Source organism: Hyaena hyaena, unplaced genomic scaffold (assembly GCF_003009895.1).
Source record: "Hyaena hyaena isolate Hyena2069 unplaced genomic scaffold, ASM300989v1 scaffold_371, whole genome shotgun sequence".
Lineage (NCBI taxonomy): Eukaryota > Metazoa > Chordata > Mammalia > Carnivora > Hyaenidae > Hyaena > Hyaena hyaena.
In genome coordinates, this window is record NW_024081003.1 from 1,465,958 (window position 1) to 1,492,852 (window position 26,895).

Sequence of the window (26,895 nt, forward strand, 5' to 3'; positions counted from 1 at the left end):
ACAATTACATATAAAGAAAACCCCATAAGGCTGTCAGTGGAATTTTCACCAGAGACCTTCCAAGCCAAGAAGGGCAGGCATGATATATTCAAAGAGCTGAATAGGAAAAATCTTGGCCACAAATATTCTATCCAGTAAGGCTGCCATTCAGATTAGAAGTAGAGATAAAGTTTTGTTTGTTTTCCCAACAAACAAAACTAAAGGGATTCATGACCACTAAACTAGCCCTGCAAGAAATATTAAAGGGGGCTCTTTGAGTGGAAAAGAAAGACTAAAAATGACAGTATGAAGGTAGGAAACACAAAAGCAGTAAAATGAATATTTCTGTAAAAAATCAGTCAAGGAATTTACAGAATAAAAGGATATAAAATATGATACCGTGTACCTAAAATGTGGAGACAAAAGGAGTAAAGAATGGATTCAAACTTAAATGACCATCACCTTAATATCGGTGGCTATATGTAGAAGATATTATATACAAACCTAATGGTAACTACAAATTAAAAGCTGTGCAAATATGCAAATAATAATAAATATTCAAAGGATAAAGAGAAAGAAATCAGCAAACCATGAAAGAGAGAAAGACAGAAAAGGATCAGAGAAAATATTCAGAAACAACAAAAAAAAGGTAATAAAATGGCAATAAATATATCAATAATTACTTTTATTGTAAATGAACTAAACATTCCAATCAAAAGACATAGGGTGACAGAATGGATAAACAACAAAAATGACAACAACAACAACAAGACCCACTTATATGCTGCCTACAAGAGACTCATTTTAGACATAAAGACACCTGCACATTGAAAAGTGAGGGGATGGAGAAACATTTATCATGCAAATGGATGTCAAAAGAAAGCCAGAGTAGCAATACTTACATCAGACAAAATAGGCTTTAAAACAAAGACTAAGACAAGAGACAAAGAAGGGAACTATGATAAAGGGGACAATCTAACAATAAGATATAACAATTGTAAACGTTTATACACTCAACATAGAAGCAACCAAATACATAAAAAAGTTACAACAAACATACAGGAATTAATGAATAATAATACAATAATAGTAGGGAAATTTAATATCCCATGTACATCCATGGACAGATCATCTAAGCATAAAATAAACAAAGAAATAGTGGCTTTGAATGACACATTACAAAAGATTAATTAAACAGATGTATTCAGAACTTCCTATCCTAAAACAGCAAAATACACATTCTTTTCAAGTGCACATGGAACACTGTCCACAAGAGATTACCTATCAGGCCACAAAATAAGTCTCAACAAATTCAAAAGGATCAGAGTCATGCCATGCATTTTTTCTGACCACAATGCCAGGATACTAGAATTCAACCACTAAAAATAATAACACTGAATGGGTCAACCAAGAAATCAAAGAAAAAATCAAAAAGTATATGGAAACAAATGAGAATGAAAATACAACCATTCAAAACCTTTGAGATGCAGCAAAAGCTGTTCTAAGAGGGAAGTTTATAGTAATAAAGTCCTACCTCAAGAAGTAAGAAAAATCTCAAATACAACCTGATTTTACACCTAAAGGATCTAGAAAAAGGACAACAAACAAAACTAAAACCAGCAGAATGCATGAAATAAAGATTAGAGCAGAAATTAATGATATAGAAACAAATAAACAAAACATAGAACAAATCAGTGAAACCAGGAAGTGATCCCTCATAAAAAAATCAATAAAATTGATAAACCTCTAGACAGATTTATTGAGAAAAAAGGATAAAGACTCAAATAAATAAAATCACAAATGAGAGAGGAGAAATAACAAACACCACAAAAAAACAAACAATTATAAGAAAATTGATAAAAACCCTCAACAAAGTAGGTTTAGAGGGAACATACCTAAACATAATAAAGGCCATACATGAAAACCCCATAGCTAACATCATCTTCAATAGGGAAAAACTGAGAACCTTTCCCCTAAGATAAGGAAGAAACAAGGATGTTCACTCTCACCACTTTTATTCAACATAGTACTGGAAGTCCTAGCCACATTAATCAGAAAAAAAAAAAAGAAAGAAAGAAATAAAAAGCATCCAAATTGGTAAGAAAAAAGTAAAACTTTCACTATTTACAGATGACATGATATTATATATAGAAAACCTAACAGGGTGTCTGGGTGGCTCAGTCGGTTAAGTGTCCGACTTCAGCTTAGGTCATGATCTCGCAGATTGTGAGTTCGAGCCCCACATCAGGCTGTGTGCTGACAGCTCAGAGCCTAGAGCCTGTTTCGGATTCTGTGTCTCCCTCTCTTTCTGCCCCTACCTGGCTCTCACTGTCTCTCTCTCAAAAATAAATAAACATTAAAAAAAAAAAAAAAAGAAAACCTGACAGACTCCACCAGAACACTACTAGAACTGATAAAAGAATTCAGGAAAGTTGTAGGATATAAAACCAACATACAGAAACCTGCTGCATTTCTATACACTAATAATGAAGAAGCAGAAAGAGACATTTTTAAAAATCCCGTTTACAATTGCACCCAAAATAATAAGATATCTAGGACTAAACATCACTAAAAAGGTAAAAGACCTACACTCTGAAAACTGCAAAACACTGATGAAAGAAGCTGAAGACCACACAAAAAAAATGGAAAGCTATTCCATGCTCAAGGATTAGAATAAATATCATTAAAATGTCTATACTACCCAAAGTAATCTACACATTTTATTCTTTTTCTTCCAAATTATTTATTTTTATTTATGAGGATTTTCTCAATTTTAAGCTGAAATTAAAATGTTTCTATTCACAAAATGAGAATTATTTGTCTCCAGTCCATAAAACTTCATTCTCCTTACCAAAATGAAGATAAGCCAATAGGTCTTATTTCGGTTTATGCAAAGCATTTAACTCCATATAAGTTATATACAGGGGAAATGGGCATATTTGAAAACAGCCACAAGGACCAAAGTAGAACACGGGATGGTAATGAGCAGAGTCACAGAACCTGCGGAAGAGGTGTGTAGGGCCAGTCTCATCGGAACCTGTAAAGTCACATTCTTATACACTGATCTAGATTTCAGATTGCTCCTTTGCCAGATGTCCTTATTCTTTACAGCACAAGGAGCTGCCACTTCGGACTGAGTCCAGCATTTCAAAATTGGAAACTCTTGGTCACAATACATCAATAAATCCGGATTATTGGCCACAATAAAGGTTTTTCCATTTTTACTACATAGTCTATGATAGTGGTAGTGCTTAGGTGGAAAAGCTTGGCAACAATGCACCGTGAGTCTTGTCTGGCGTATGTTAGAACTTTAGGTTCCTGGAACAACTAACTGGGAGCTTCTATATTAAAATTTTCTGAAACCATCATTGCCTCTGTTATGTTTCTGTCATAATGAAGCCAACTCATATGGATCCACAAAAAGTCCTGTCAGGATGTGCTATTTAATTAAGAGTTGGCAGGTTCGCAGGTCCCCAATGCTTTCTCCATATTTCACTTTTATTAAAAGGTCTGTGTGGGACACATCTTTCAAAACTTATTCAACATAATTTCAGAACAAGAGTCCTTATGCCACGGGTGGTGAGGGATGGCAGTGCAGGCCATGGCTGGTGTGCTGAGCCCAGTCAACTCCCAGAGGAACAGCAGGACCCCTGCCCTGATGCCCACAGCCCTGCCAGCCAGGACTCTGGAGAACGTGCTCCCTAGAGGACCACACAAAGAAATGCAGGGGGAGGAGCGAGCACACACAGCATAGCATTCCGAGAGCATGCTACTGTGGCATTAGTGACCCTGATGGAAGACTTGCTGATGCACACCTGAGGTCCTCCTAATCCCCCGCTTCCTCTAGCTCTGGCTGACAGGAAAGTTCTGGTGGGTAGAGGCAGCAGCCTCAGCCACCTTGTTTGCTCCCCCACTAGCCCATTTTTAATATGTTTATTTACTTTTGAGAAAGAGTGTGTGTGAGCAAGAGAGGGACAGAGAGAGAGGGAGACACAGAATCAGAAGCAGGCAGCAGGCTCTGAGTTGTCAGCACAGGGCCCCACATGGGGCTCAAACTCACCAGCCTGAGATCATGACCTTAGCCTAAGTCGATAGCTTAACAGACTGAGCCACTCAGGTGCCCCACAATCTACATATTTAATGCAATCCCTATCAGAATACCAACAGCATTTTTCACAAAACTGAAACAAACAATCCTAAAATTTGCATGGAACCACAAAAGACTTCCCAAATAGCGAAAGCAATCTTGAAAAGACAAAGTTGCAGCCATCACAATTATGGATCAAGTTATATTACAAAGCTTTAGTAATCAAAACACTATGGTACTGGCACCAAAATAGACAAACAGATCAATGGAAGAGAAGAGATTATCCAGAAAAAAACCTACCATTATATGGTCAATTAACCTCCCACAAAGCAAGAAAGAATGTTCCGTGGGAAAAGGACAGTCTCTTCAGCAGATGGTGCTGGGAGAATTGGATGGCTACATGTAGAAGAAGGAAACTGGACCACTTTCTTACACCATGCACAAAAATAAATTCAAAATGGATGATGGGCCTCAGTGTGAGACCTGAAACCATAAAAATCCTAGAAGAGAGCACAGTCAGTAATTCCTCTGACATCAGCCATAGTAACTTGTTCCAGATAGGTCTCCTGAAGCAAGGGAAACAAAAGCAAAAATAACTGTTAGGACTATATCAAAACAAAAACTTCTGCATACCAAAGGAAACAATCAACAAAACTAAAAGGCAACCTATGGGATGGGAGAAGATATTTACAAATGACATATCTGATAAAGGGCTAATATGAAAATATATAAAGAACTTACACAATGAACACCCCCCAAAATAATAATCTTATTAAAAATGAGGAGACTTAAACAGACATTCCTCCAAAGAAGACATACAGATGGTCAACAGATGCATGAAAAGATGCTCAGCATCACCCATCATCAAGGAAATGCAAAACAAAACCACAATGAGATATCACATCACACCTGTCAGAATGGCTAACATCAAAAACATAAGCAACAAGGCAAAGATGTGGAGTAATAGGAATCCTCATGCACTGTTGATGGGAAAACAAATTGGTGCAGCCACTGTGGAAGACAGTATGGAGGTCCCTCAAAACATTAAAAATAAAACTATCATATGATCCAGTAATTCCACTACTGGGTATTTACCCAAAGAATATGAAAACACTAATCAAAAAGATATACACACCTCTATCCTACTGCAGCATTATTTACAATAGCCAGTAACTTGGAAGGAGCCCAAGTGTTCAGCAATAAATGAATGGATAGAGAAGATGTGGTATGGGGTGCCTGATTGGCTTAGTTAGTAGAGCATGCAACTCTTGATCTCAGAGTCATGAATTTGAGCCTGACATTGCAGGTAGAGTTTATTGAGGAAAAAAAAGAACTGGTGTGTGTGTGATGGAATATTACTCAGCCATAAAAAAATAATAAAATCTTGCCATTTGCAACAACATGGATGGAGCTAGAGAGTATAATACTAAGCAAAGTAAGTCAGTCAGAGAAAGACAAATACCATATGATTTCACTCATATGTAGAATTTAAGAAACCAAACAAATGAGCAAGACTCTTAACTATAGAGAACAAACTGATGATCACCAGAGGAGAGATGGGTAGGAGGATGGGCAAGAGGGTGAAAGGAACTAAGAGACACTTATCTTGGGGTGCTTGAGTGGTTCAGTTCATTAAGTGCCTGACTCTTGATTTTAGCTCAGGTCGTGATCTCACAGTTCATAAGTTCAAGCTAGTGCAGAGCCTGCTTTGGATCCTCACTTTTCCTCTCTCTCTGCCCCTCCCCTGCTCATTCTCTCTTCCTCTCGCTCTCTCAAAATAAATAATTTTTTAAAAAAAAACATTAAAACAAGAGTCACTGGGGTGCTTGGGGGCTCAGTCAGTTAAGTGCCTGACTTGATCTCAACTGAGGTCATGATCTCTTGTGAGTTTGAGCCCTGCATTGGGCTCTGTGCTGGCAGCACAGAGCCTACTTGGGAGAGCCTGCTGTCTCTGTCCTTCTCTCTCTGCCCCTCCCCTGCTCAAGTGCACACGCGCACTCTCTCTCTCTCAAAATAAATGAACCTTTAAAAAAAAGAGTCCATTTATCTTGGTAAGTACTGAGTAATATATGGAATTGTTGAATCACTATATTGTACACCTGAAACTAATATATGTAAACTCTATGTTAAGTACACTGGAATCAAAATTAAAATTAAAAGAAATTATAATGAGATATCACCTCACACCAATTACTACATTTTGGCTACTATCAAAACACAAAAAGCAAAAATCCCAGAAAATAACAAGTGTTGGAGAGCCTATGGAGAAATTGAAACCATCCTGCATTCTTGATGGTACAGATGATGTGGAAAACAGAATGAATGAAAGTATCTCAAAAAATTAACAATACAATTACCATATAACCCAGCAATTCTACTTCTAGATATACACCAAAAAGAATTGAAAACAGGGCCTCAAAATATATTGGCACACTCATGTTCATAGCAGCGGTATTCACGATAGCTAAAATGTGGTGGCGCCTGGGTGGCTCAGTCAGTTAAGCATCCGACTTTGGCTCAGGTCATGAGCTCATGGTTCATGGGTTTGAGCCCTGCATTGGGCTCTGTGCTGACAGCTTAGAACCTGGAGCCTGTTTCAGATTCTGTGTCTCCCTCTCTCTACCTCTCCCCCTTTCACTCTCTCTCTCAAAAATAAACATTAAAAAAAACAATAGCTATAATGTGGAAGCAACTCAAGTGTTCATTGAAGGATGAGTAGATAAGCAAAATGTGATATAATTCATACAATGGAATATTATTCAACCTTAAAAACGATGAATTTTCTGATCTTTGCTGCAATATGGATAAACCTGGAGGACATTATACCAAGTAAAATAAACCAACCACAGAAAGACAAATACTGATTGATTCCACTTATACGAGGTGCTTAAATTAGTCAAAATGATGGAGACATAATGAAGAATGATAGTTGTCAGGGAAAAGGGAAGTTATTGTTTAATGAGGATAGACGTTCAGTGTTACAAGATGAAAGAATCATAGAGATACGATGGTGGAATGGTTTCACGTTATGAACGTATTTAATGCCACTGAGTTGTACAATTAAAATGGATAGGATGGTAAGTTTTGACATTTGTATTTTACCACAATAAAAAGAATTGGGAAAAAAATATCTTTATGATCCGTCCTTTTCTCTTAATTCTCATTGCTATTACTTAATTCTGGCTGGAGGTCAGGACCAGACTAGCCACAGGCTGAATCCAGGCCAGAGACATGGTTTTTGCCTTGAATTAGATGTCAATATAAAAACCAGGAGGCTCCAGATATCATTTTCCACTTAGGAGAAATGATAATTCCAGGTCTGGGCAGGAAGTTTTAAAAGATGAGCTGGGACATCTTGCCATACAGGAGAGTAAAGAAGTTATCAAATACCTTTTTGGGCTGTGCCAAATGATTCTGGAGCCAACCTACAGAGGCTCAGATATATAAAATGTGAGATGATTTTATCATCAGCAAGAACTGCAATACATTAAAAACCATCATATATATTTAAATCTGTGTGTTCATAATTGTAATAAAAACAATTAATTGATAACCAGGGAAGATCTTTGGAAGCTAACTCATTATTTTGAAAATATACACATGAAGGGTGTTCATTGTGCCCTCCCTAAACAAAGTACACTGCTAAGTAACTAAATAATGGATAAAGGAAATTTTCTCTTTACAGAAGTATTTTAGCTAATAAAAATGTTTTTGTGCACACACATACCACATAAATATATATTATCAATATAATAGAAAGCCACTATTCTGTAGCCTCAAAAGTAGTTGAGGAGCTCCTGGATGGCTCAGTCTGTTAAGTGTCTGACTCTTGATTTTGGCTCAGGTGAGGCTTGGTTTCAGGCCCTGAGTTTGAGCTCCGTGCTGGTAAGGGAACCTTCCTGGGATTCCCTCGCTCTCCCTCTCTTTCCCTCTCTCTCTGCCCCTCCCCACTCATGCTGTCTCTGTCTCTCTCAAAATAAATAAATAAACTTAAAAAAAAAAAACCACTAGTTGAACCAAATGTTTAATATGAAAGGCTGCTAATACCATAGAAAAGAGAGACATTCATAGTACAGGTCTCCTGCATATGAAAGAACACAATACTACTTATTTACCCAGTTTGACCAAAGCAGTTGGGCTGAAATATGATCAAGCTTCTATATATGACTACCAATTGACAGAAAATACAGAGAAAAGGTGAAAATATTAAATGATAATTTAAGGATGCAATCAGAAACAATCCAGACTCTGAGAAATTTTACAGAACAAACATCCCAGTTTCTTTAACACAAGGAAAAAAAATGCAAGATAGCCATGAAGGATTATCTCCCAATACTCCACAGCACTGGGATTTAAAGTACAGACTTTAAGCATTCAGAGTGTCTTACAGACAAGTGCTACCTGTGCCATTCATCAGCCATTTGCATGTAAAAAATAATTTAACCTCTTGAAGCTTAGGCTTCTTCACCTATAAAATGGTAATACTAATGGCAACTATCTCATAGAGTTGTAAGAATTAAGATAATGGACATTAAGTACTTAGCTTATTACCTAACTCACAGTACATAAACCATAAGAATTATTTTTATAATCTTCATCATTGAAGAATGTGTGCTGAATGAGTGAATACATAACTAGAATTAATCTGCTAAAATATTAAATATGAACTATTCTTAGCTGGTTAGGTTGACCACCTCATTTACTCAATATTCACTGGGCGCTGGAGCTGGTGCAGATGGTACAAAAATGAGTAAAACGTGACATATACCCTTGGACTTTTGCCTTTCCAAACAGAAGTCCTACATGTCTTAACCCCAAGTAATGCTAACTAGTGAGGATGTCAAGGCCCTTCTAACAGGCCTTTCTAAGAGTTTTCCCTTTCCCTTCTGCTGGGAAAACTTTTAGAGTGGAGGGCCACCATTCATTCTTCTCTCATACAGAACCTGACTAAGGGATGGATGATGCTCATTGGCATGACAGTGTCCTCTACATTACTGAATCACTTTGGAATCATTAACATTCTTAACAGACTTTGGCTACCTTTGTCTGGCTCTCTTCTGCTGTTCCTCCCTTCCAAGCACAAGGTTTCCTTCTGCTCCATATACCTCCTGAAGATCAAAAGATGGACGTATTCATCAGTATGACTTGGACAGGGAAGAAAATAAGCAAATGAGCTTGCCAGAATGTTAAGAGAACAAGTACTCCCTCATTAGAGAAGAGACAACTGACCTACTTAAAAGCTGAGATTTGAATGACTAATGCAGTAGAGACAGTTCCCACCTTATAAACACTCAACTTACAAATGACCTGTCCCAGCCCCAACCTAGGAAGCTGCTGTCACCATGGGAACCACCAGGTGCAGGAAGGATGGGAAAATGAAGACTTTATAGAATCAGGGAGTTTAAAATAAACGAAAAATATTGAGACAAGAATAGCATGTTTTCCCAACTATATCTCAAGTTTATTCACTTAACTCTGTTTTACTGCCTGAAATTCTATAGAAAACCATGGGTTAGCAAACAGAGTTTTTAAAAAAAATTGGAAGTTTTTGCAATACTCTGTTATTTTAAGGTTAATTTTTCACTTATGATGGGAGAGTTTCTTAATGTCAGTATTTTTAATCAGTTACAAATACTGCCTTTACTTCACCAACCACGGCACCCCAGGCACAGCACCCTGAAACAGCATTCATTTGTAAGTACAATTCACAGCCACCACGTGTAGGAAGCTGAACCACCATTTATGCGTGTAATACAATAGGAAAGGAGTCCCTGGAGTTCTTATTTTGGGGAGGTGTCTCTAAGATGGATGACATAAACCTGAGGCAGTCCTCAGTAAAGCCTACTCCCTGGCAGGCCAACTGAAAAGAAAGAGGCCAACACAGAGAAGCTGATCTAAAAAATGTATAAGGAAACAGACACAGAGAAAGAGGGAAAAAAATCCTGCTGAAGTCATGTGAAGTACAAATTATGTACTTCCTAGTTACATAAGCCAATTCAGTCTTGACATGCTTAATATACTCTGAATTGTGTTTTTTGCCCCTTATAAACAAAAGCCCTAAAATAGTTTCATTCATAAACCTGCTGGGTTTTTCTGGCTGGTCTCCTCCCTGATCACTCAGCAGGCATCTACCTGGTTCCCCAGATATTGACCTCTCTGCCTCAGGGTCTTGTCTTCCAAGGACAGCTCGAGTAGTAATATTGGCCTGTGTTCCCCAGATCAACTTCTCTCCCTGGAGCTGACCCATGAGAGGGAATACTATACTTCTAGGGGCAGCACCCCTTCCTTAATTATGTGATGTGGGCCCTCCTTTTCCTCCTGTGTTGTTGGATACCCCTTGAACAGTACTAAATATAATTCCAAATATTTCTCAATAGCTTTTGAAAACAGTGGAGATATCACTGGGGGGGGGTGTCACAAAAGCTGAGCTACAAATATTTACATTGGTAGAATAAATGAAGTTGAACAGTGGAATACTATGTGTAATCAATGGGCATTTGTTTATTTCATTTCAGGTTTTAGTTAAGGTTTTTGCCAATTTTATTTCAATATAGTTTGTGTAGTCATTTCCTAGAAATTATATGACATTCTAGGATATCTTTTTAGATTTTTTTACATTTTGTTACAAGGAGGAAAAAACTTAAAAAAGCGGGGGGAGGGGAGAAGGTCATACCTAATTCTACATTCCTAAAATAAGTATTGCCTTCCTGTTTGCATCTAATGTATTTTTTCTAAGTCAGAAAACCAATTTTTTTTTCTAAAGCTCCACCATATATTTCCAGTGGCATTAGTGGGTGCCAATGATCACCTACCACATGTGCACCGGATGGTCCATGTAGCAGGCAAACAGAGTCTGGCCATCAGCAGACCAGGCCAGAGAGGTACACTAGGGTGGCTTGGACTTGCTGCTAGTATTGATAACTTCCTGCTTCAGTTCATCTACAATTATCTTGCCTTCTAAGTCCCAGATATTGATCCTGGGGCCCGTGGCAGCACAGAGCCAATATTAGTTAGGACTGAAGCATAGGGTATTGATGATATCCCCACCATCTAGAGTATACAGGTCTCACAGCATGGCCCTAGCCATCCTTGCTTCCAGAAGCACAGAGGGATCCATCTGGAGAGATAATCACAGTGTTCAGGTAGTCCATGTGGCCAATGGGATTGGTCTTCAGCTTGCAGTTTTCTTGGTTCCATACCTCGACCAGCTTGTTCCAGCCACAGAAGACAATGATGGGATTGCTGCTATTGGATGTAAAGCAGATGCAAGACACCCACTCCAAATGGCTCTCATCCTGGACAGTATATTTGCATACACCCAGAGTATTCCACTACTTGATGGCTTTATCTCAGGAGCCAGAGATAATTTGTGGGCTGCCAGAGGAGAAGGCCCCACTCAACACATCCTTGTACAGCCTACAGATCTGTGTGTGATGGTACGTGTTGTGAGATCCCAAAGCCAAAGGGTTCTATCCCAGGAGCCTGAGAGGGCAAACTGCCCATCTGAAGCTATGACCATATCACTAGCAAAGTGGGAATGACCCTGAAGAACGTGCTGTGGGGATGCCCTAGTTAGTTTCATCCCTGATCAACTTCCGCATGCTGATGGTCTTATCTCAAGAAGCGGACAGTATCATGTCCAGGAACTGGGAAGTGGTGGCGATCTAGGTCACCCAGGTATTGTGGCCCTTGAGGATGCCACAAAGTGTCATCTGCTCAGTCATGGTGGCAGCAAGTGCAGGTGTCACCACGATGACAAGGATAAAGCTGGATGGCTCAGCATGGGGGCCCTGCTGAGGAAGAGAGAGCTGCACCTGTATTTGTTTTCCACACATGAAATCCCAGTGATATAAGTGTCTTTTTGCTCTTTTACTTATATTAAAAAATAAAAGCTTTTATTTATTTTATATTTATTTATTTTATATTTATCAGATCAATATCTGATCTTTATAAATATAATTTAATAGGCATATATGTAATATAACTAGTATATGTGCTGCTGAAGTGAATACATATATGTAATATAACTGTAGACAGAAATATAATTTAATAATTCTATCTATTCCTTCCAATAGATATATAATTTATTTGATATTCATAATTTAAATTATCTAATTGTTAGACATTTTAATTTTTTCCCAATGGAAAGTGGGATTATTGAGTCAAAAATCTATGAAAAGTTCTTCCTGCATATTATGCAAAATCCATTCTCAAAAGAATTATTCAAAGCCACTCCACCGGCCAAGTGTGGGTTTATGTATTAATGTTTTACTCGTTATGCAAAATATCCTGTCTTCACTATTATCTTATTTTCCTTTTTCTTATATAACAAGTATTACATGTTACCTTTTAGTGGACATCATATAAATTAAAATCTGAATCTCAGAGAGAATAACTAAGTCTTAAGAGAAGAGACAAAAATGAATGCTTGCAAGTATATAAGCTTCCTATTTCTAAATCTTTTGAAAGTTAACATTATTAATGTATACTATTTATAATTCTTTTCCATCTTCTAGACACTGTAACTTATGGAGAAGAATGTAATCTTGCATAGGCATGCTATTACCAGTAAAGACTCTGGTTTCACAGAGCGTTCAAACATATATGCAAATCCATTATTTTGTACCTCACCAAAAAATGGGTATACCATGTAAAAGACAAAATTGTAAGGATAAAAGTCAGAGAAGGCAAAATCTAGAGATTTCCTTTGAAAAGTTTTACATAATCACAAAGAAGAGGGATTAAAATTTATGAACGAATATCACTCAAAAATGCTCCATGTTTTTCTGACGCTTGATGCATCTAGCTTCCCTGTTTTGAGGTTTGAATCTTTCCTTCAGACAAGTATCCACACTGTAAATCTCCAGGGTGCTTTACTTAGGAAGCAGCAATAGGCTGAGGTGGGCTATGTGACTCTTGATGTGGACTCCGAAACCATCTTAAAAGTCTGGAATTCAGCCAAGAATGAGAAGCAGCTCGGGGCTGGACTCGGGACAATGAAGACTGCAATGACAGACATTTAAACGGTTGTGGTCAGACTCTAGAGATCAGCAGTCCTAAAATAGATGGGATGCAAAGCTGATAGACTGTTTGCAACTCCTTGCTTGTTCATTAGAGAAATGTATGTAGTCTTCATAAAAGCAATGGAATGGTGCCACATATCTAGTTATATGATGATCATATTCCAAATGGCATATGCTAAGCTCTTGGATTTAACAATTCACTCATAAGCTTTTGCTGTTAAGTATATATAACAGCAAAAAAAAAGGCACGTTAAAAGAAAAAGACTATTTCTAACCCAAATTAATCTACAAGAGTATTGATTGGTAATATATACGGAGCGTTTAGTGTGTTCAACCCTTCATTCATTCAATGGGTATTTGCTGAATACCTATTAAGCATTAGAAATTCAATGATGAATAAAGGTCTTTGCCCTCTGGGACAATGCATTTTCAGAGGTGGAACAAAAGGGAGAAGACAAATAAATATAATAATTATAATTAATTAAACTAACAAATACAATTTATGTAACAGAAGATTGTGTGAAGTCCCCAAAGATAACATAAGAAACTGAAATGGAGGATGACAAAGTTAAGGAGGTGGGAAAATCCTACATGAGATGGCTCTTTGCACTTTACAGAACCTATTATTTCAAAGACTTATGCCTGTCCTCCTTCCTCTGACCTCTACCAGCCTCCAGCTGCTGCAATGTCCCCACTCCACACGCACATACAGTACAGTCACACATACGCACTCCTCTTTTCTGATAACCCCAAGACTTGGCTCAGTATTATGAAATTAGAAAATAATACTTTTAAAAAAAGTTTTTAGGGGCGCCTGGATGGCTCAGTTGGTTAAGCATCCAACTTCTGCTCAGGTCATGATCTCACAGTTTGTGGGTTCAAGCCCTGCATCTGGGCTCTGTGCTGACAGCTCAGAGCTTGGAGCCTGCTTCGAATTCTGTGTCTCCCTCTCTCTGCCCCCTCCCCCCTCCTGTTCTGTCTCTCTCTGTCTCAAAAATAAATAAAAAACGTTAATTTTTAAAAAAAAATAAAAAAGTTTTTAATATTTATTTGTTTTTGAGAGAGACAGAGTGCAAGCGGAGGAGGGGCAAGAAGAGAGAGGGAGACACAGAATCCGAAATAGGCTCCAGGCTCTGAGCTGTCAGTGCAGAGCCGAATGCTGGGCTCGAACTCACAAACCACAAGATCATGACCTGAGCTGAGTCGGATACTTGGCTGACTGAGCCACCCAGGCACCCCAGAAAGTCCTATTTTAAAGAAACTGCAGGGGGGCACCTGGGTGGTTCAGTCAGTTAAGCGTCCGACTTCAGCTCAGGTCATGATCTCACAGTTCATGGGTTCAAGCCCCACGACGGGCTCTGTGCTGACAGGCAGCTCAGAGCCTGGAGACTGTTTCAGATTCTGTGTCTCCCTCTCTCTCTGATCCTCCCCTGCTCACGCTGTCCCTCTCTCTCAAAAATAAATAAAACATTAATAATAATAATAATAATAAACTGCAGAGGGTGGTTCAGTCAGTTAGGCAACCAACTCTTGGCTTCAGCTCAGGTCAGTCTCACAGACTGTGAGTTTGAGCCCCGAGTTGGGCTCTGTACTAACAGTGCAGAGCCTGCTTGAGATTCTCTTTCTCTGTGCCCTTCCCCTTCTCACTCCCTCTCTGTCTCTCTCAAAATAATTAAATGAACTTAACAAAAAAAAAAAAAGAAAGAAACTGCAGGCAATAGGTACTCCTAAGAGCCCCAAATGATACTTGATTATTGGAACTGCAGCTTGGCAGGTTTTTTTCTTCCAATCACCATTCTAATCTCTCATAGCACATTCACCAAAAAACCATGGAACAAAGAGCATTTGAGAGAAAGAGTATCTTGCTTTGAAAACAGGGAGAACTTGTAGGTAGGAAAGGAGCCTCAGCAATCAAGAGGCCTTGTCTACAGCACCGCCATTTATGCTCAGTCTTTCATTGAAAGTCACTGTCAGTTCACTACTAATCTGGACCATGAGGAAATGATTCTCCTGAGGTCGAAAGTAGCTTAACTCTACTGCAAGTCTCTGGGAGAAGGTTTGGGAAGCCCAGCAATGGGAATCACACCAACTAAACACACCTCACCTGGGATAGAAGGGTGAGGAGGAGGAAGGGCAAGTTCCAGGCTTTGACTCCCACACACTCCCACCTGTGTGCTTGATTAATGAGTAAAGGCAGGCATGCATTGATAACCAGCAACCACAAGTCATGGAGTAGTTGTGCAACTCTGTTCCAAGGCACAGGTCTTAGTTATTTGGTTTTTTGTTTTCTGTTTTTTTGTTTTCAGCAAAACTTCAGATAAAATGAAGTCATAGAAAAAGAGCTCAAAGATGTGATAGAATCTTGCTGAATCCTTCTGGTCACAGCTTAAAGAGATATACATGAGGTCTCCTTAATTGGACTCCTTGGTATAATTTAACCTTAGAAAGGAATCAAATGAATAACAGGTTCAGTTTTTGTTATTAAATAATATGCAGTCACCAAGAAAGAACTGCAGTTGAATTTAATTTCCATTAACTACCTGGAATGCTTGTTAAAAGTAAAACTTATCTAAAATCCTTGGATTCTTATATGGTCTGGTAAATCCATTGATATACAGGTACAAAATCCAAGTCTTCACTCAAAGAAATACATGCCAAAGTGTGATATTTGGGGCTTTAGCCCTTAGTTGGAGAGGTTCCTGTCCTAATGACAGCCCCTGACCTCACATCTAGACAGGTTTTTTTATTCAATGTATGTAAGGTTAGCACTGCTGGTTGAGAGTGTTGATTATGCAGCTGCCACTGATATCAACATTTATTGGTCATCTGTAGGCTATGTATAGATCCTGAGTTGGTTTATAGACCACTAAAAGACCAAACATTAATTTACAACAATAGGATAAAAATGTAATTAAGAAAATTTTTTAAAATGTGTCATTCCCAAGCAAAGCAGCCACCCCAGTGGTGCCAGGCTTACATTTGCCAGAGGATCTGCTGCTGTGTCTTGGGCCATGTGGGTGAGTGTTAAAGAACCCATATGGTATGATGCTCATTTTCTGCATTCTAGGCAAATGGCAGGTGGACTGCTTTCCAACTGTCTTAACAGGCAAAACCACAACAAATCCAAAATTTGGTGGGTTGTGTAAATCCAGGAGAAGACTAGAAGGGCACTGAAAACAAAATAAGCACTTTCTATATGATGATGATGTGATGGTGAGATTACTCTAATGGTGCAGTATCTAATATTATTAAATAACTGTATTTGTATTCATAGTTAGCTCTAGTTCCTAACTGATTTGTAACTGTCATATCAAGAGTCATGTAGTGTCTTTATCATGTAAATATTTTACCTCTCTGTCATCCAAGTTGAGAAATTAGGTTTAGTGGCATAAACATAGTCCCTATAGACAAGAAGATGAAGGAGAAAGCCTGTCCTGATCAGTACCTGGAAATCATGAGTAAGAGTTGTGGGAGGGAAAAGTAAGCTGGCTGACATATGAATTGACTGGCCTGGGGGGCCAGGATTATTACATAAGTTTGAATAAAAAAGTCAAAATCAAAGGAGTTTTTGACCCATTCTCGTTTGGATTCTTGGAATGAGACCTCCATGCAAAGGACTCTGCCAACCTCTGACTAGGGGTAAGGTGGATGGCTTGAGCAAAAGTAGAAGAAATGACAGTGCTCTTTGCTCCCTATGGTCTGTGCATGGTGTGCAAAGAATCCAGAAAGGTCCTAGGTGCCCTGAAGAGAGTCTGAGGAGAGGCTGGGAAGACCACTGAACTTACAGAGGCCTGGAGTTCAGTAAAGGAGGCCTGTAAGGTCAAGACTTTCAATAACTGGAGGCAATGTCAAGTCACCAACAGACAGAAGCACCAACAGACCACTGCTCACCAAAAGATCAAAGGGAACTAGTTTTCCTGTAATGGATGCTAGCACAGACTAAACCATCCTTCCCATAGCAAGTCTAGTGAAGAAAGATAACATGAAAATTTCCTGTCACCAGGAGACCTCATAAGCTTTTTCCTTACACAGAGAAACCATCTGTGAGATAGTAGAAAATGTATATATTGGTGTCTGTCCTTTGTTCCTGGCACTGAGCTTCTGAAACCCTTGTAATTTCCTAGGTGATAAGAGCACTGCAAGCATTTTTGTTCTAATATTTGGTCTTTCATCCCATACCTAATACAGGGGTCCTAAACCCCTTGGAATTTTCTGGGTGATAGCAGTATCTTTTGTTCTAATGAGGTGACTCTTGATGGGCTCTTGAATGGGTAGCTGGTCATCAGAAAGACCAAGTCATGTTTAAAAGCTTGGAATTCCCAGTCCCACCCCTCCCATTCTCCAGAGAGGAGAGAGGCACTGAAAACAGAGTTAATAATCCATCATGCCTACCTGAGGAAGCCTCCACAAAAATCCCAAAAGTATAGGGTTTAGAGAGCTACCAAGTTGATAAGCACATGGAGGTGCTGGAGGAGTGGCTTGCCAGAGAGAGCACAGAAGCTCCACACTCCTTCCCAGGTACCTTTCCCTACACAGGCATCTCCTCCATTTGGATATCCACCTGCATCCTTTATCATATCCTTTCACAAGAAACTGGTAAACAATAAGTAAACTGTTTTCCTGAATTTGTGAGCCACCCTAGCAAATTAATTGAAGCCAAGGAGGGGGCTGTGAGAACTTCTGATTTATAGTCAATGAGTCAGAAGTACAGGTGACAACTTGAGCTCACAACTGACATGGGAAGCAGGATGGGGACAGTTATGGGGTTGAAACTTTAACCTGTAAGAGTTGATGCTATCTTCAGGTGGAGTGTCAGACTCTAGTTACATTGTAGGACATCCAGGTGGTGTTGCAGGGGGTTGCTTGGTGGAGGAGAACTCTGACACAGCTGTGTCAGAAGTGTTGTGAGTGTGGGAACAGTGGGAGAGGAAAAGAGATGAAGAGAAGGAAGATAGGTTTTCTTTATATCATCTTCGGGGAAAACAAGATAAGGGAAGGGGGCAGTAGCTCCATTATAAATATGGATGTTTGAGTGGCTAAATACATCCTTGGAAGTCTTTTAAAACCAGAAGAAGGTAATGGTTTCTTTCACCCCCAAAAGCAGCCCTTTGCTGTCTAGCAGTGGGTTATGAGAGAGATCTTCTAGGAAATAGTTGCATTTTCTTTGCACATCTAGGTGGAATGTATAAATCTGCTACCCTGGCATCATAACTAACATTTATTTAGTGTTTGCTGTATTCCAGGTACTGTGCAAAATGTTTCATAAACCTTATTTAATTCTCACTGTATAGTAAGCACTATTATTACCCTCATTTTACAGTTGAAGAAACTGAGCCACAGAAAGATTAAGTAACTTTCTTAAAGTCAGTGATGAGGTAAGGATTTGAACTCGAGCACTCAAGATGTAGAACCCATACTCTTTTTAAAAAATTTTTAAATGTTTATTTTTGAGAGAGAAAGAGAGAGGGGGAGGGAGAGACAGTGAGTAGGGAAGGGATAGAGAGAGAGGGAGACATAGAATCTGAAGCAGGCTGTAGTCTCTGAGCTATCAGCACAGAGCCCAGTAAGGGCTCAAACCCACAAACCATGAGATTATGACCTGAGTTGAAGTTGGACACTTAACCAACTGAACCACTCAGGCTCCCCTAAAAACCCATACTCTTTTTTTTTTTTTAATTTACATCCAAGTTAGTTAGCATACAGTGCAACAATGATTTCAGGAGTAGATTCCAGTGATTCATTCCCTATGTATAAGACCCATTGCTCATCCCAACCAGTATCTTCTTAATGCCCCTTACCCATTTAGCCCATATCCCCTCCCATAACCCCTCCAGCAATCCTCTGTTTGTTCTCTATATTTAAGAGTCTCTAATGTTTGGTCCCCCTCCCTGTTTTTTATATTGTTTTTGCTTCCCTTCCCTTATGTTCATCTGTTTTGTATCTTAAATTCCTCATATGAGTGAAGTCATATGATATTTGTCATTCTCTGACTAATTTTGCTTAGCATAATACACTCTAATTCCATCCATGTAGCTGCAAATGGCAAGATTTCATTCTTTTTGACTGCTGAGTAATACTCCATTATATTTATATACCACATCTTCTTTATCCATTCATCCATAGGTGGACATTTGGGCTCTTTCCATACTTTGACTATTATAGATAATGCTGCTATAAGCATTGGGGTGCGAGTGCCCCTTAGAAACAGCATACTTGTAGGGGCGCCTGGGTGGCTTAGTCGGTTAAGCGTCCGACTTTCGCTTAGGTCATGATCTCACGGTTTGTGGGTTCGAGCCCCGCGTCGGGCTCTGTGCTGACTGCCAGCTCAGAGCCTGGAGCCTGTTTCAGTCTGTGACTTCCTCTCTCTCTGACCCTCCCCTGCTCACGCTCTCTCTCTCTCTCTCCTAGAAATAAATAAAACATTAAAAAAAAAAAAAAGAAACAGCATACTTGTATCCCTTGGATAAATACCTTGTAGCGCAATTTCTGGATCATAGGGTAGTAGAACCCATACTCTTAACCCCTAAACTGTGTGTTTTCAAAAACCTTCCTGTTACATATATTTCAAAGAGCTTCCTACATAAGTCTCCATTACTTGACCAAGAACAATTTTGAAATTATATTGTTTCGTGACAAAAGAACTTATTTATATAAGCATCTGTGTATATTCTTATACAGGGAGAATTATCTGCAATGATATTCACCAACAGATTGAGAATTATGGACTCTGGGTAGTAGAAATTGGAATGATTTTTATTCTTTAAGGTTATTTTTATTTATTTTGAGAGAGAGAGAAGGGGGGGCAGAGAGAGAGGGAGACAGAATCCCAAGCAGGATCTATACTGTCAGCACAGAGCCCATTGTGGGGCTCAAACTCACAAACTAAGAGATTATGACCTGAGCCAAAATCAAGAGTCCAATGTATAATCAACTGAGCTACCCAGGTGCCCTGGGAATTATTTTTAAATGTTTCTTTATTCTTTCCCATTTGATTAAAATTTTTATAATACTATGGCTTTGATTTACAAGTAGAAAAATACAGTGAAGTTTGTATTAATCAGGAGAGAAATGGCTAACTACAATAATAAATCTCAAAATCTCAGTGGCTTAACATATGCAATTTTCTTTTCTGCTGCAGATATGGCAGCTCTACAGGGCAGCTTCTTTTTGAATGGTAACTCAGCAGTCAAGTCTACTTCTATCTTACAGTTCCACCATTTCTACCCTTGGTTTTTAGGGTCGTAGCAGTAAGGGATAAAAGAGAATGAAAAACTTATGCCTGCTTAAATGTCTCCATTGGCCCAGAACCAGTTACATGACATCACTAAAACTGTAAGGGGTGCACAAGTGTAGGCTCTCACGTGCCCCAGAAGGAAAGAACTGGGCATAAGGCAAACACAAGTAATTGCTATCATATCATAATGTGATTTCCATTTGAAGAACTTAATAAAAGAGCATGGCCTCCAGAGTCGACCTGCCTGGATTCATACCCCAGCATAGGTGCTTATTAGCTATGTGACTTTGAGCAAGTTATTCAACCTCATTGTGCCTATTTCCTCATCTGTCCAATGAGGAAACAGTATGCTGTGCAGGTTAGATAAGGTCGTCTGTTGATAAGCACAGTAGATTGTTCACAGAGATGACTAATATAACTCCTCTTATCCTTGAATGTCTGACCATTTGCAGTCTGATTTTTCCTTTCCCTCCATAAAAAGAGCCAGTTGGTCACCCTACCTTGGATCTGGGTTGTATCTGTAATTTTCTTTGATCAATAGAATGTCATGAAAGTGGCATGTGGGATTTCTAAGCCTAGAATTCAATGAGTCTTGCACCTTCTGCTCTTACCTCTTGGAATTCTGCCCTGAAACCACCATGTGAAAAAGCCAGGCCTGGCCTACTGCAGGGTAAGAGGTCAGTGAAGGAGAGGCAAACTGTCCTAACGGAAGCCCCTTACACCCAGCAGCTAACAGCTACCACCAATCGCTAGACATAAGTTCGGCTGTCAGAGCTGCCAGATAATTTGCAGCCACATGCATAACCATGGGCAAGAAAAGCAGAAAAACCATTCAGCTGAGTCCAGTCCAAATTGCTGACTCACAGAATAGTGAGTAAATAAAAAGGTTGTTGTTTTAAGCCACTAAGTTTAGCATGGTATCTGTCACACTGCTTAACACAGTACTGGCACATACTGAGTACTTAATAAATGTCAAGTGGTGTTATCACTAACTTCATCTACTTTAAAGCTCATAATATTTATAGAAAGCACACAGAGCAGGGATTTCTAATCTCATTTCATAGGTGAGAAAATGAAGGCTCAGAGATGGTAAATAGTTTGTCTGATATCACAGACTCCTTAAGGAGTCAACAGAGCATGTAAGAATTGACCTTGTAAATCCTTCTCCAGTGAAGGTCTATTCACCACAACTAAACCCTTTCATGAATAGGGATAGGAACCACAGTGGAATATCTGGTTCTACAGTTTTGCAATTAGTAATTTCCCATCGAAGTGCATAATCAGGTTCCTAGTGCCCAAGTATTTCTTGATAATGACCCTTAGTCTGGATGCATCAGGTTGAACTTTAGAGAAAAGTAAGTAGTTTCTTTTTTAATGTCACAGAAACTGGTTTCTTTGGAGAAGACTTGATAAAGGTGGTCTCTGAAATCAGAAATGAGATTTGTAGCATATCCATCATCAGCGATCAAAATTCCCAGAGCATGAGTTCCACCACTTTAGCAATAAACCTCGCTGACCTGTCAATTACAAATATTTACAAGTTCCAAAATCCACTAGTTCCCCAACAGTTCCTGCAAGCTTATTTTTGGTTAATTATGTGTCTCTATGATTTTTAAATGTTCTTATCTCTTACAGGTGAAGTATGAGTTTTATTCCATTAAGCTGTCAGAGATCTATTTTTTTCTGCATGTAAACATTTCTAACACTTCTACCTCCACCAAAGTAGACCTGCAAACATAGCTCGTTCAGCTCTTCCTTTCATTCCCTCATAAACAATTCATTAGAAATCTTGTTGGATTTTGCCTTCAAACTCTACTCCAAGTACAACACTCCTCACCATCTCTACTGTTATATCCCCTAGTCTAAGATATCAAAGATTTTAACTTGAACTAGCAGTAGCTTTCTAACTCATCTCCCTGCTTCCGCTCTCTCTAGAACAACACTGTGACAGAACTTTTTGCAACAATGGAAATATTTTATGTCTACACCAATATGGCTGCCGCTAACCACATATTTGAAATGTGTCTGGTATAACTCAAGAACTAAATTTTAGTCAATTTTAGTTGATGTAAATTTTAATAGCCACATGAGGCTGGTGGCTACCGTATTGAACAGAGCACAGATAAAGGACATGAGTCTAATCATGTAATTTCCCTGTTTAAAACCCTCCACTGTAATTAAAATCAAATACAAAGTTCCCTCCTGGCCCACAAGGTCCCTCATGGTCTGGATCCTATCTACTTTCTTCCCCTAGCTCAGTACACTCCCACCACAAGGACCTTCTTCATGTCTCTTAAACACATTATGTTCACTCTCTCTGATATTTGCTCTCTAACATAACCTACTACGTCTTACTCAGGTCTCTGTTCAAAAGTTACTTCTTCAAAGAAGTTTCTACTTCTAGCCATATTCCTAGAGTATGCCCTAAATCCTCTTCTATTCAACACACTATAAATCACACAGCATTTATTATAAACTGAAACTATCTCACACGTGTATTTATTTCTACATATTTGTTTCTAGGTTTGATTGTGCCCTCCACCAGAAAAAAAGTCCACTAAATACAGAGACTTGGTTTATTTATCATCATCCTAGTGATGTGATGTATCAGGGACTCTTGAGTTGAAAGCCAGGTAGCCATAGCAGTGGCACAGCATTTCTTTGAATAGGAGGGTATTATATGTTGTTTTTCCCATGACTCACTGACTCACTGAGCTCACATGACTCACTGAGAGCAGGCAACATGTCCTAAAATAAAATGAACCAGGCCCTGGTGGATGGGCTTAGATTTACTCCAGGAAGGTGTGAGAGCTGCAGAAATCATGTAGCCTTTCTTTCTTTTTTCTGTAAGATTCTATTTCTTCTTACTAGTGGCCAGAGAAATAACTTCTGGTAAGAATGAAATCATGAAGAGTCTCTGACCGGGGTGACTGGGTGGCTCAGTCAGCTAAGCAACTGACTCTAGGTTTTGGCTTAGATTATGATCTTGCAGTTCATGAGTTTGAGTCCAGCGTTGGGCTCAGTGCCCACAGCAGCATGGAGCCTGTTTGAGATTCTTTCTCTCCCTCTCTCTCTGTTCCTTCCCTGCTCGCTCTCTCTCGCTCTCTCGCACTCTCTCTCAAAATAAGTAAATAAACTTAAAGAAAAGAGTCTCCAACATTCACTCACCTGCCTCTCTGAACACTGTAAATGTGAATGAAAGATCTCAGGAAGAATTTTCAAAAGCTTGCTGCTCAGTCACCAGCCTTTGGGAGAAGCAATGGATTGCTGTCTGCAATGAGGTCTTCAGAAACTGCTGCAGCTTTCCTGGCAAGTTCATGGTGCTGATAATGATGCACTTCTGAGACTCAAAGGCTCATTTTAGCTCCAACCCCAGTACTGACTCACCTGGAAGCTCTTTCACTTCACAGGGCCTACCACACTTCCCAAACCTTTCCTGCCCTAAAAAACCCAGGCTGAAGATGCAACCACATAAAGCCTAGGGATTTGGTGTTTTAGTAATTTTCTTTTGTGTGTCAGTACCTGTAGGGTTGGCTCACACAAAATGGCCATGAAGTGGTTAAACAGCAAAATTCCTGACTATTTCTGTGGTCAGTGAGAAATGTCTGAGAGAGAGCTTCATAGAATCAGAACTTCTGTGCAGAGAAGGAAACATTTCAAGTCCAGGATTCATTCATTCATTCATCACCTCATTGATTCATTCCTTTCCTTCAATAAACATTTAGGAAGCTCCTGCTAGATGCCAGTAACTCTGCAGAGGTCTGGGGAAACAGACAAGTGCAATGTAGCCAATGATTTCTGACCTGGGACAGTTCCCCACCACTTCTCTGATAATAGAGCAGCCCTTCCCCCGGATGACAGGGTTGGCCAACCACAGTGCTCCATTCCCCTGGCCTTAGTGCCTTTTCTGTCAGGAATTTTCATCTGGGACTAATAGCAAAGGTTGCCATTTGCCTCTGGGGAAACCGTTCTGAAAACCTAATACCATCATGGCCAAATGATCCATCCTGTGGAGAAACAATGTCTGTAGTAGGAGTGAAGGAAGCCACTACACAGACTGAAGCAGAGTGATGGGTGAAGGGAGAGAAGAAGAAAGAGGAGGAAGTAGAGGAGGAGAGATGAGGGAGGGCAGGGAGACAATAAGGAGAATATGAGTAAGACCACTTGGTATTGTTTGCTGTCTGAATATAGTTATGGCCAGCACCACCCCTCCCTTTTTAAAAAATCAATTTCATAATCCTGAGATAATAAATATTCTCCTCCTCCCATGCACACATTTTCTTTTTTCTTACAATGATTTCATCTACCTGCAACTGACAGAATTTAGATGAAATCAAAGAAGTTGAGGAGGTTACTTGGGTCACAGAACAATCATATACTTAAATAATTGCAAAAAAAAAATGTGACATGGGCATAAATACAATGTACAGTCATGGCATAAAAGGGAGAAGAATAAACTCTGTTTGGATGGTTCCTAGCCCACCAACCAGGGCTTGGTTTATTCTGTTTGGGGGCATGTTACCTCATACTTGGTAAATGCTAAGTCATTGAAAACACATTATGCAGTTGCCCTCTCACTCAAGAAAGTCTTGGTGACACTGAAGTTAAGTCTGGAAAAGCATAAATCTGCCAAGATGAAAAACTAGGGAAGATGCAAATGGAATGGTATTAGAAAAAAATAGACCTAAAGGAAAAAAAAAAAAAAAAAGAAGAGAGAGAGAAAAGGAAAAATAAGAGCGGTAGATTAGAGACATCCACAAATTCTTTGCTACTTTTCCTAGTGAGAAGTTGGATTTAATTCCCCAACCCTGAACTGGCCTTGACTTGCCTGATCAGTAAAATGCTATAGAAATGATAATCTGGACTCTTAGGTCACTCTTAGGTGGTTGTTTTATGCCACTCAGTTTTGAGATGATTTGTTTCGTAGCAATACATAACCAAGACAATTGGCATAAGAGGAGAGTGAGTTTCATGTTGGAGATAAGGATAGAAAAATTGGCACATCCTGGAGGGATGTAAAGAGCTTTGATTTGATCTTGTATGTTTTGAAGGTCCATTAAATACTTGATTTTTAGAAAAATCATTCTGATAATATTATGGAGACTGGATTGGAAGGGAACCAATCTAGAACTAGGAATACCAACCAGGTTTAGATAATTGCAATAATCTAGGAACTAGAGGATGATGACCTGATGACCTGCCCTAAGATAATAGCAATTAAGACTGAGAGGAAGGGGGGCGCCTAGGTGGCTTTGTCTGTTAAGCGTCCGACTTGCTTGGGTCATGATCTCGCGGTTCGTGGGTTCGAGCCCTGCATCAGGCTCTGTGCTGACTGCCAGCTCCGAGCCTGGAGCCTATTTCAGAGTCTGTGTCTCCCTCTCTCTCTGACCCTCCCCTGCTCACGCTCTCTCTCTCTCTCTCTCTCTCTCTCTCCTAGAAATAAATAAAAATATTTAAAAAAAAAGAAAGACTGAGAGGAAGGATCATTTACATGATTATGATGGAGACAGAAATGGAGTACTGATTCAAGGAGAAACATAGAAGAGAGAGGTAAACATCAAGGTTTGAATGACTGAAACGAACATTACTAGGTTAGAAACTATAGGAGGATGACATGATTTGGAAGGAGTGATTAAGAGTTCAGTTTTTGACACAGTGAACTGGAGGAAATCTGAATGAAGATATTTACTAAATATGTAGCTCAGAACTGCAATTAAATGGTTATTTATATGTTTTCTTTATTATCTGTTTTTCCCTGCTAGATTTGAAGCAGAGATTATTTTTGTCTTATTGACTATTAAATACCCAGCACTTGACAGTATGTCTAGAACACAGTCAACTTTCAACTTTCAATGAGTATTTGTTGAATTGATGCACAAATGAAATGATGTCCAGCAGAGAACTCTACCACAGTACTTCTCAACTTTACACAAATATAGGAATGATCTGCATAACTTTCAAAGCCACTGACATCTGGGTACCCTCGCCCTTCCCCCAGAGAATCTGATTAAATTGGTGTTGGCTGAAGTCTAGGCGTTAGGACTTTTTAGAATCCCCACCTGATTCTGATGAATAGTAAATACGGAATGTGTAGATCTGGCATGATCTGCATATAAATAGCTATGACCTTAAAGCTGTTCCTGTCCCAACAAAAAGCTAGGGGGGACTGTAAAGGTCTTCCCTACATAAATTACTTCTCACAAGTTCTGTCCACAAAACAGAGCAGAAGAGCAAAAAGAGGAGCCTTTACCAAGGGTATAGGATGCAGTAGTAGGCATGTTGCCAATAAAGGAAGTAACACCTCCTTAAGTTTTACAGGTACACAGAACTATGAAGTAGACAATCAAAGACAGCATTAGCCAGACTCATAGAAACTGTAGAAATATGGTTTTGGACTTCAAACAATAAAACCAAGAAAGTGAAAGAGAACCAACAGCCTGGGAGAAAATATTTGCAAAACTACCTGATAAGGAACTTGCATCCAAAATATATATTAAAAAATCTTACAGTTCAATATTAAGAAGACAAATACCTGGAAGGTGCCTGGCTGGCTTAGTTGTTGGTGCACGAGA

At 39.2% G+C, this 26,895-nt stretch overlaps 2 pseudogenes; both read right to left on the reverse strand.

Moving 5' to 3' along the window:
* Nucleotides 1-2,893: 2,893 nt before the first annotated feature.
* Nucleotides 2,894-3,582, reverse strand: LOC120244128 (annotated as a pseudogene).
* A 7,271-nt stretch (nucleotides 3,583-10,853) lies between these two features.
* On the reverse strand, nucleotides 10,854-11,805 carry LOC120244130 (annotated as a pseudogene).
* Between the last annotated feature and the right edge of the window lie 15,090 nt (nucleotides 11,806-26,895).